Genomic DNA, 7,581 nt, shown 5'->3' with positions numbered 1-7,581 from the left:
GGAGCCCACCCGCTCACCTCTACTCCCCCAGCACCGTGTGATGAATCAGCGGAGGCGGCGGTGGTGGTGACAATGGGCGGATGACCATCACTGAAGCTATCTGGTACACAGCCCTTACCAAGGCTGTGGAATAGCTCTAAATGCCTCGCTTTAACTCAATTAAACTTCACAGAAGTCCTGGCAGGAGTGTACTATTGCCATGATCCATATATTTTTTTTTTTTTTAATTTATTTATTTATCTTTATTTATTTATGGCTGTGTTGGGTCTTCGTTTCTGTGCGAGGGCTTTCTCTAGTTGTGGCAAGCGGGGGCCACTCTTCATCGCGGTGCGCAGGCCTCTCACTATCGCGGCCTCTCTTGTTGCGGAGCACAGGCTCCAGACGCGCAGGCTCAGTAGTTGTGGCTCACGGGCCCAGTTGCTCCGCGGCATGTGGGATCTTCCCAGACCAGGGCTCGAACCCGTGTCCCCTGCATTGGCAGGCAGATTCTCAACCACTGCGCCACCAGGGAAGCCCCTGCCATGATCCATATTTTTAATGAAGGGACCAAGGTGCAGAGAGTAACTAGTCAAAGGTCACATGCAAAGTGACCAAAGCAGGACTTGAACCCGGAGCCTCAGTTTGCCCTTGTACAGCTACTTACTCCAAAGTGCCTGGGCAAAGGCGCTCTCTGCGGACTCCTCGTCCATGGCAGAGGGAACATCTTGGGAAGGAACTTTAGAATCCTCATGCCACCTCGCTAGGCATCCCCTCTGAGATGTCCCTGGTAGGGAGGCCATCCCAAGGCCGTAGAAACCCTCCATTGACAGGGAAGACACAGTGCATCTTCCTCAAACAGAACCTAGGCCTACTTCCCTCTAACTTGGGCCGCCCTCTGGACATACAGAATTGTCCCCTCTTTCACTCTCAGGAGACTCTTCAGATATTTGAACTCACCTCTCTTCCCAAAGCTGACGGTCCTTGCCTCATCACCCACTCCCCTGTCCCCAGACCCTCTCCATCCTGATGACCCGCCCTGGATGTTTCCTTCTTTGTTAGTCTCCAGAAGCCTGCACCCCACACTGGACATCCGCGTGTCCTAAGGAGCAGGGAGTGGAAATGGGCTGCACCCCCTCCTTCGCTCCGGGTTGGCACCTCCGGCGTGTGGCTGGGCTCCCCTGAGCCCCCCACTCCTGGTCCACAAGGAGCCTGTGGAAAACCAGCCCCTTCAGGCCCCTCCACAAGCCCATCTCAGGCACCCCCATTACGCACTTAGATGATTAAATTTGTTGAACCCAAATATATTAAATTTTCCCTTATAAAATTCCCTCCTCTTTTTTCCACCCTGATAAGACTGTTTGAAATCCTGACTTTGTCACCCCAAAGCCATTTACTTGTCCCTCCCAGAGCTATGTCATCTTTAGCTTAGAGAAGCCTACCTAGTGGGTCTTTATTGATTTAAATTTTAAAAATTGCTGAAAAGGACAGGTTTCAGTTTCCTTATCTATGTTGAAATCAAGGACTAATAAATGGATCTGTCTCTAGTTAGACTGCCTCTCCCTGGAAGTACTGATTCAGGGACGTGAGTCAACCTAGATGGGAAATGTGACAGTGGTCTTTCCCCCCGGGAAGAGGGTTCCATTAACATCTCCTCTACCGTCGGGAGCCTCATTTCATTCCATACGATGTTACTTTTTCTCCTCAGTTTGGGGACTATTCTCAAGGGAGGCAGAGTTGGAAGCAAACGGGAATTGGGCACCTTTTTTTTTTCTCTCTGACATGAATACTCTGTGCTTCCCCCTAGCAGAAGGCCTGTCTTTGCCTTGTTCCTCCTCTTGACTTCAATAAGGAAGCAGACAAGCAACCTTTGTGCTGGTTGGGATTCCTTTACAATCTCGTCTAATTCTGGACTTTGCTCCTTCTGGACGTTCTGACATGGGTGTATCACACACCAGGTATCCCGTACATGTGAGAAAACAGTAGGTTCATTGAAAATTTAAGCTCGTTGGTCTTCTTTTGCTGATGCCCCTTCTTCTCGCTGTTAAAATCATTCGTGATTTCATCATCAGAATCTAATTTCCACTAGTTAGAGTGCTTAAGCTCGAGTGGTTTTTCTCTACCCTTCACATTATATTCCTACCAAAAAAAAAAAAAAGAATTCCATTAGGCAGCTTCTCAGAACCACCACTTGACCAAGCCCCAATTCATTTCTGGCCAAAGTCCCTGAAATCTTTTTTTTTTTTTTTAATTAATTGATTTTTATTTTTGGCTGCATCGGGTCTTCGTTGCTGCTCACAGGCTTCCTCTAGCTGTGGCGAGCGGGGGATACTCTTCGTTGCGGTGCACTGGCTTCTCATTGAGGTGGCTTCTCTTGTTGAGGAGCACGGGCTCTAGAGCACAGGCTCAGTAGTTGTGGCGCACGAGCTTACTTGCTCCGTGGCATGTGGGATCTTCCCGGACCAGAGCCCAAACCCGTGTCTCCTGCACTGGCAGGCAGATTCTTAACCACTGCGCCACCACGGAGATCCCTGAGATCTCTTCAAAGACTTTTGGTATTGTTATTTTAGTTTATTGTTATTCTCCCCACTGGGAGAAATTTCATCATTTTGTAGTCACAGGGCATTTGTAAATATTAATACTAGAATTGTAATGTATTATGCATGCATACTATGTAGCAATCTATTGTTAAGACAGAAACCTCCTGGTGGTGTGACACACCACCAACCCCACTGCCTTCTACTTAAAGGTTGCTTTCTCAGTTGATATGGAATAAATGATCTTTGTCTCAGAAACACCTGGCTTTTCTTTGAGGTCCCCTTACTTAATTGGAGCACCCCCTGCAGTCACTCAGGGTAACTCACAGAAGCAGAGCTGGGGATCAGGTGGCCAGTGAGCCGCGAGGGGACAGGCGATGGGAGAAACAGAGACCTGGCTCTGTCTCAGTGAGTGGGCTGTCCTCAAGTAGTGAAAGCAGTGAAAAGGGTGGAACTCGGCTTCCAAGCCTGCCCCCCACTGCTCCCTAAAAACTCACCACAGCCCAAATCCCAGTGGTTTTGTCCTGCCCTCTGGTCATTTAGGCCACCCCATCCTCAGGTAGGGTCCAGATCAGAGTTCTCTCTCTACATCTACCTTCAGAATATCCGGGAGCCACTATCAAGAAGCTTTCAGATTGGAAAGAATTTATTCACAAATTCACACAGGTGAACAAAGGAACCCAACAGTAACAGTAATGGAGGGGTTTCAGGCTATGAGGCAGACTAGGGCTGGGTGGGGAGGACTTGCCCGTGAACCTGAGATTACAGCATGCCTCAAACCCATGACTAGCCCTAATCAGGGGCAGTTCAACAGCACCTAATTTATCCAGAATCACTGAGGTTCTCATGAATACTTTTCCTGAAAAGTGAAACTTCAATGGCCAACCACTTTAAAGTGAAATCTTGCTAAAATGTGGTCCACCGCTCTCTAATGCTTTAAAAAATGTCCTTTTCCCACATAAGTGGTCATTAGGAACATTCCCTAAGGAACTAGATAATAACATGGTTGTGTCCCCTTCTTACTGTTTCTCTATCCTTCCCCATGGCTTTTACTTTCCTGTTATCTACATGTCTCTCTCTGGAAAAGACCTACCACCACCCTTCCAGGCAATTTTCTTCTGCAGTGGGTTGAGAAATCAGAGAGCCACTTTCCTTAGAAAAGTGTGCTAAGTAAATGTCAACAGACTTTGAGGCTCTCAGAGGGATAAAACACCTGGCTTAAATGCAGGGGTTTTGAAGTAGCTATTTCTGTGGGTTCGGTTTTCAGTAACTTCCAGTTCCAAAGGGAGATGGGGCTCCAAGACTCACTGCCCCCTGGAATGTTCCTTATGTATATTTATCATCCATCCTCTAACCAGGAAGATGTTTCTGTCATTGTTACGCTGCATGCAAGAGCTCCCTGTTTTGCTTTTATTCTGTCTGTTATTCACAGCCCTCCGAGGTAAGCAGCACCAGTGAGCCCCGTGGGGCCTGGAAGCTTTTGTCTCCATGAGGAGCCTCAACAAATGGGATGAGGTATACAGCCTTGTGACACTTCACACTGAGCCAGCGTCTTTCTGTCAGGTGTATGGAGTGCTTTATAGACTTCAACCTCCTTCCACAGCACTGAGAAAGCATCTGTGGCCACGTTATGGCACAACCAACTGGGGCCCTGAAAGGAGACTCCATGGAGAAAGCAGAGCAGCACCAGGTGGACCACAGCGCTGCCAGGGCCATCAGCTGCCAGCTCTCCGAGGCACCCAACGGGCAGCATCTGCACAGGGCCCCCTGGCTGTGTTCAGAGTTGTGCTGAGCAGCAATGATCTCACTCTGCATTTTTCACCCTGTGGGTTGTGACCCGTTACTGGGTCGTGAAATCAGTTCAATGGGTTATAACCAGCATTTTCCTTTAAAAAATAAATAGAACAGAAAATATCCAAATGCATCACACATAGTGAGTGTTATTTTTACAAAATTTTTGTTTCAGTTTTATATATCTGTATGTAGGTGTGTGCGGTAGTTGGGACATAAATTTTTCACTGGAAGTTTGAAATGCAGTGACCTAATGCACATCCATCCTGCAGCTACATCTTCCTAAGATCCATCCCTGCCACCTCCACCCTCAACCGGGAAGCCAAATGGAATCTGTTCAGAGCCCTAAAACTGGCCTCATCTGGAAGGGACAGGAGTTGGGGAAGTCTTCTTGGAGGAAGTAGGGTTTACCGTGGCACGAGCAGGAATAGAGAGAGGGGGCGGCAGGGCAGAAGGAAAGGCATGGGCAGTGTCCTGTGGCAAAGAGTGAGAAAAACTAGGGCTAGGAGAGGCCTGTGGGGGACAGCCACAGACATCTGCTTTCTTGGGGAGACACACTGAGGGGTCAAGGCTAGAGGGGTGGGAAAAGAAAGCCCATCTGATTTCAAAGACCCATTTTCTTTCCTTTTTTTAAGATAACGCACATACTTTTTTTTTAAGATTTTTTTTGATGTGGACCATGTTTTTTTAAGTCTTTATTGAATTTATTACAATATTACTTCTGTTTTATGTTTTGGATTTTTGTCTGTGAAGCATGTGGGATCTTAGCTCCCTGACCAGGGATCGAACCTGCACCCCCTGCACTGGACTGCCGGGAAGTCCCAAGATCACACGCATATTTAATCAAGAAACTAATACTGGAATATTACCCAAATACAAATGCAAGCACATGCTCGATTATCACGTTCCATATTTCAGAGAAGCACTAAGGATTTATGTCATGAGTTTATTTACAAACATAGTTAGTATGTTAAGGTCATGGTTTGATCCACTTTTCAAAGAAACTGCACCTCTTAAAATGCTGCTCTTGGGACTTCCCTGGTGGTCCAGTGGTTAAGACTCCGTGCTCCCAATGCAGGGGGCATGTGTTCGATCCCTGGTTGGGGAACTAAGATCCCGTATGCTGCCTGACACAGCCAAAAAAAAAAAGCTGCTCTTCATACCTGTTTCGTGGATTAACTAAAACATCCTAATTTCTTAAGTAACTGCTTATTATAAAGAAAGGTGTAGCAAATCAAGATCCAAAGTACAAAGTCATCATAATTAGTAACTGCCACTTGTTTTCCATTGAAAATGGCAAATTCTTCCCTGGGCCTGCCTCACAGTGGTTCCTCCGAACCACAGAGGTCGTGAGCCTCCAGACACTCTGTCCCAACGCATCGCTGCTGGAAGCTCTGCGGAAGGCACAGAGACCAAAGGCAGAAGTGGTGGCGGCACACCAAGTCCTTTCCCACGACCTTGGAAAGACCCGTTTTTAAAGTTACCTTTGGGGGGCGCTCGGATAGTAGGGCAGGCAAGTGGGTTGTCAGGGGTCTCTCACCAATCCAGTGGATGCAACCTAATAATGCCTGCTTTCCTCGTGTCAATTTAAATTTAACTTTAATTAAAATGAAAAACACAGCTCCTCAGTTACACTAGCCACACATGGCTAGCAGCTATCGTATTGTAGAGCACAGAAGAACATTTCCTTCGGTGCAGAAAGATCTACTGGACAGGGATGTTCTAGAATGAGCAAATGAATAATTCATTCCAGGATCGCCTTCCCTCAGGAATGCAACGTCTTCCATTATTTCTATTATACCTGTAGTTCTAAATGCAAATGCCTCTGGGAGAGTAGTGGAATGGCTTAATCTCTTACCAAAGGGTAACTGGTGGATATCAAGGGCCTGACGAAAGCCAGAGTCTAAGAAACCATCAGTGGTAGAGTATGTGTGAAGCATGAGGGTGAACGGACGTCGGAAGATAAGACACTGCCCTCAACTGAATGCGCTGTCGGAGGATACTGATGGAGGATTAAGCTCTTCCGTCTGCGGATGTGGAAACCCTTGAGACCTGTGAGGAAAGGAAGTGACCCACAGTTATTATTCATCCTCAAGTGAGAAGACTGATTTTATTCCCCAACAGTCCTCAGCAAGGGGGCTATTAATACACAAGAAATAAGTGCTTCTCTGTCTCTAAGGAGGGAGGAAGTAGTGGACGCAGGCCTTCCCAGAGGTGGATGCTTGTGAACTTAGCCCTCTCCTGCCTTCTACACTCACTCTACGACTAGACCCATGGCTTTACCTACCTCCTTCACAGTGATGACTCCCTGAAAAACACCAAAGGCTCAGGCCTAGAGATCCAAATACTAACTTGGTGTTTCCACCAGAAGCCTCCACTCAATAATCCCGAGGAGAATTATAACAATCTCTGGCCCACTCCCCACCCCCCCTTCCTGTATTCTCAATCCTGGCTCATCCTCCACCTACTCAAGCCGCCATTCAGGTTAGCACCCTGTGAGTCACCCGACACTCCTCCCCTCCCTCCTTGCTCCCCACCCAAGGTCATCATCTTGGCCACCTCTCCACTCTGCCCTGAATCTGCACAGCTCAATCCTCTCCAGCCCTCACTATCGCAGGGGCCACCCACTGACCTTCCTGCAGCCTGTCATGGCCACGTCCAGCGCAGGGGTTCTTAACCAACGTAAGCAACAGAATGACTTGGGAAGGTGTTTAAAATCTAGATTCTGACTCAGTACATCTGGCCAGGTTGAGAATGTATATTTTGCAAAAGTGCCCCAGGTGATTCTGATGTGTGCCCTTCATTGAGAACTACTGCCTCCTCCTCCTCATTGATAAAAACAAAAACAACAATTAACATTTTTTGTGCACTTACATGTACTTCCTTGTGTAATCTTCATGACAACCTTGTGAGGTAAGAGCTATCACCTACTCCCATTTTACAGTTGTTGAACTGAGGCACAAAAGTCCCATGGCTAGGAAGGGGGAGGACCAAAACATGACCCATCACTCCTAACCATTCTGCTCTCCACATACCGTATAGACTTGACATGTGGCTCCCTCCTTAACACTCTTTAAAGGCAGTTCCAGAAAAAGATGGCAACTTGGGGACACACTCATGACTTCCCTCTCTACCCAACCTCCCACCAACAGCTTCTTAACTCTAAAATACCTATCTTGATCAGGGTGGTAGTTCCACAGTGTACACATATATAAAAACTCACTGAGATGTACGCTTAGGATTTGTGACTTTACGGTATGTTCATGACTCCTCAGTA

At 47.3% G+C, this 7,581-nt stretch overlaps 1 long non-coding RNA gene across 11 annotated transcripts in view; it reads right to left on the bottom strand.

Moving 5' to 3' along the window:
* Positions 1 to 1,351: 1,351 nt before the first annotated feature.
* The window catches only part of LOC118905907, an 85,931-nt gene continuing 79,701 nt past the window's right edge, over positions 1,352 to 7,581 (bottom strand). For 10 of the 11 annotated variants that reach the window (XR_005022369.1, XR_005022367.1, XR_005022373.1 and 7 more), the window contains one exon: positions 5,449 to 6,356. This is a non-coding gene — a long non-coding RNA (uncharacterized LOC118905907). Of the gene's footprint in view, positions 2,116 to 5,448; positions 6,357 to 7,581 lie in introns of those variants that run through there. The other variant, XR_005022375.1, reaches the window with a different exon arrangement.

Source organism: Balaenoptera musculus, chromosome 13 (genome assembly GCF_009873245.2).
Source record: "Balaenoptera musculus isolate JJ_BM4_2016_0621 chromosome 13, mBalMus1.pri.v3, whole genome shotgun sequence".
Classification (NCBI taxonomy): Eukaryota; Metazoa; Chordata; class Mammalia; order Artiodactyla; family Balaenopteridae; genus Balaenoptera; species Balaenoptera musculus.
The sequence above is the reverse complement of the archived record's forward strand: the minus strand, read 5'-3'. Positions and strand labels throughout refer to the sequence as shown.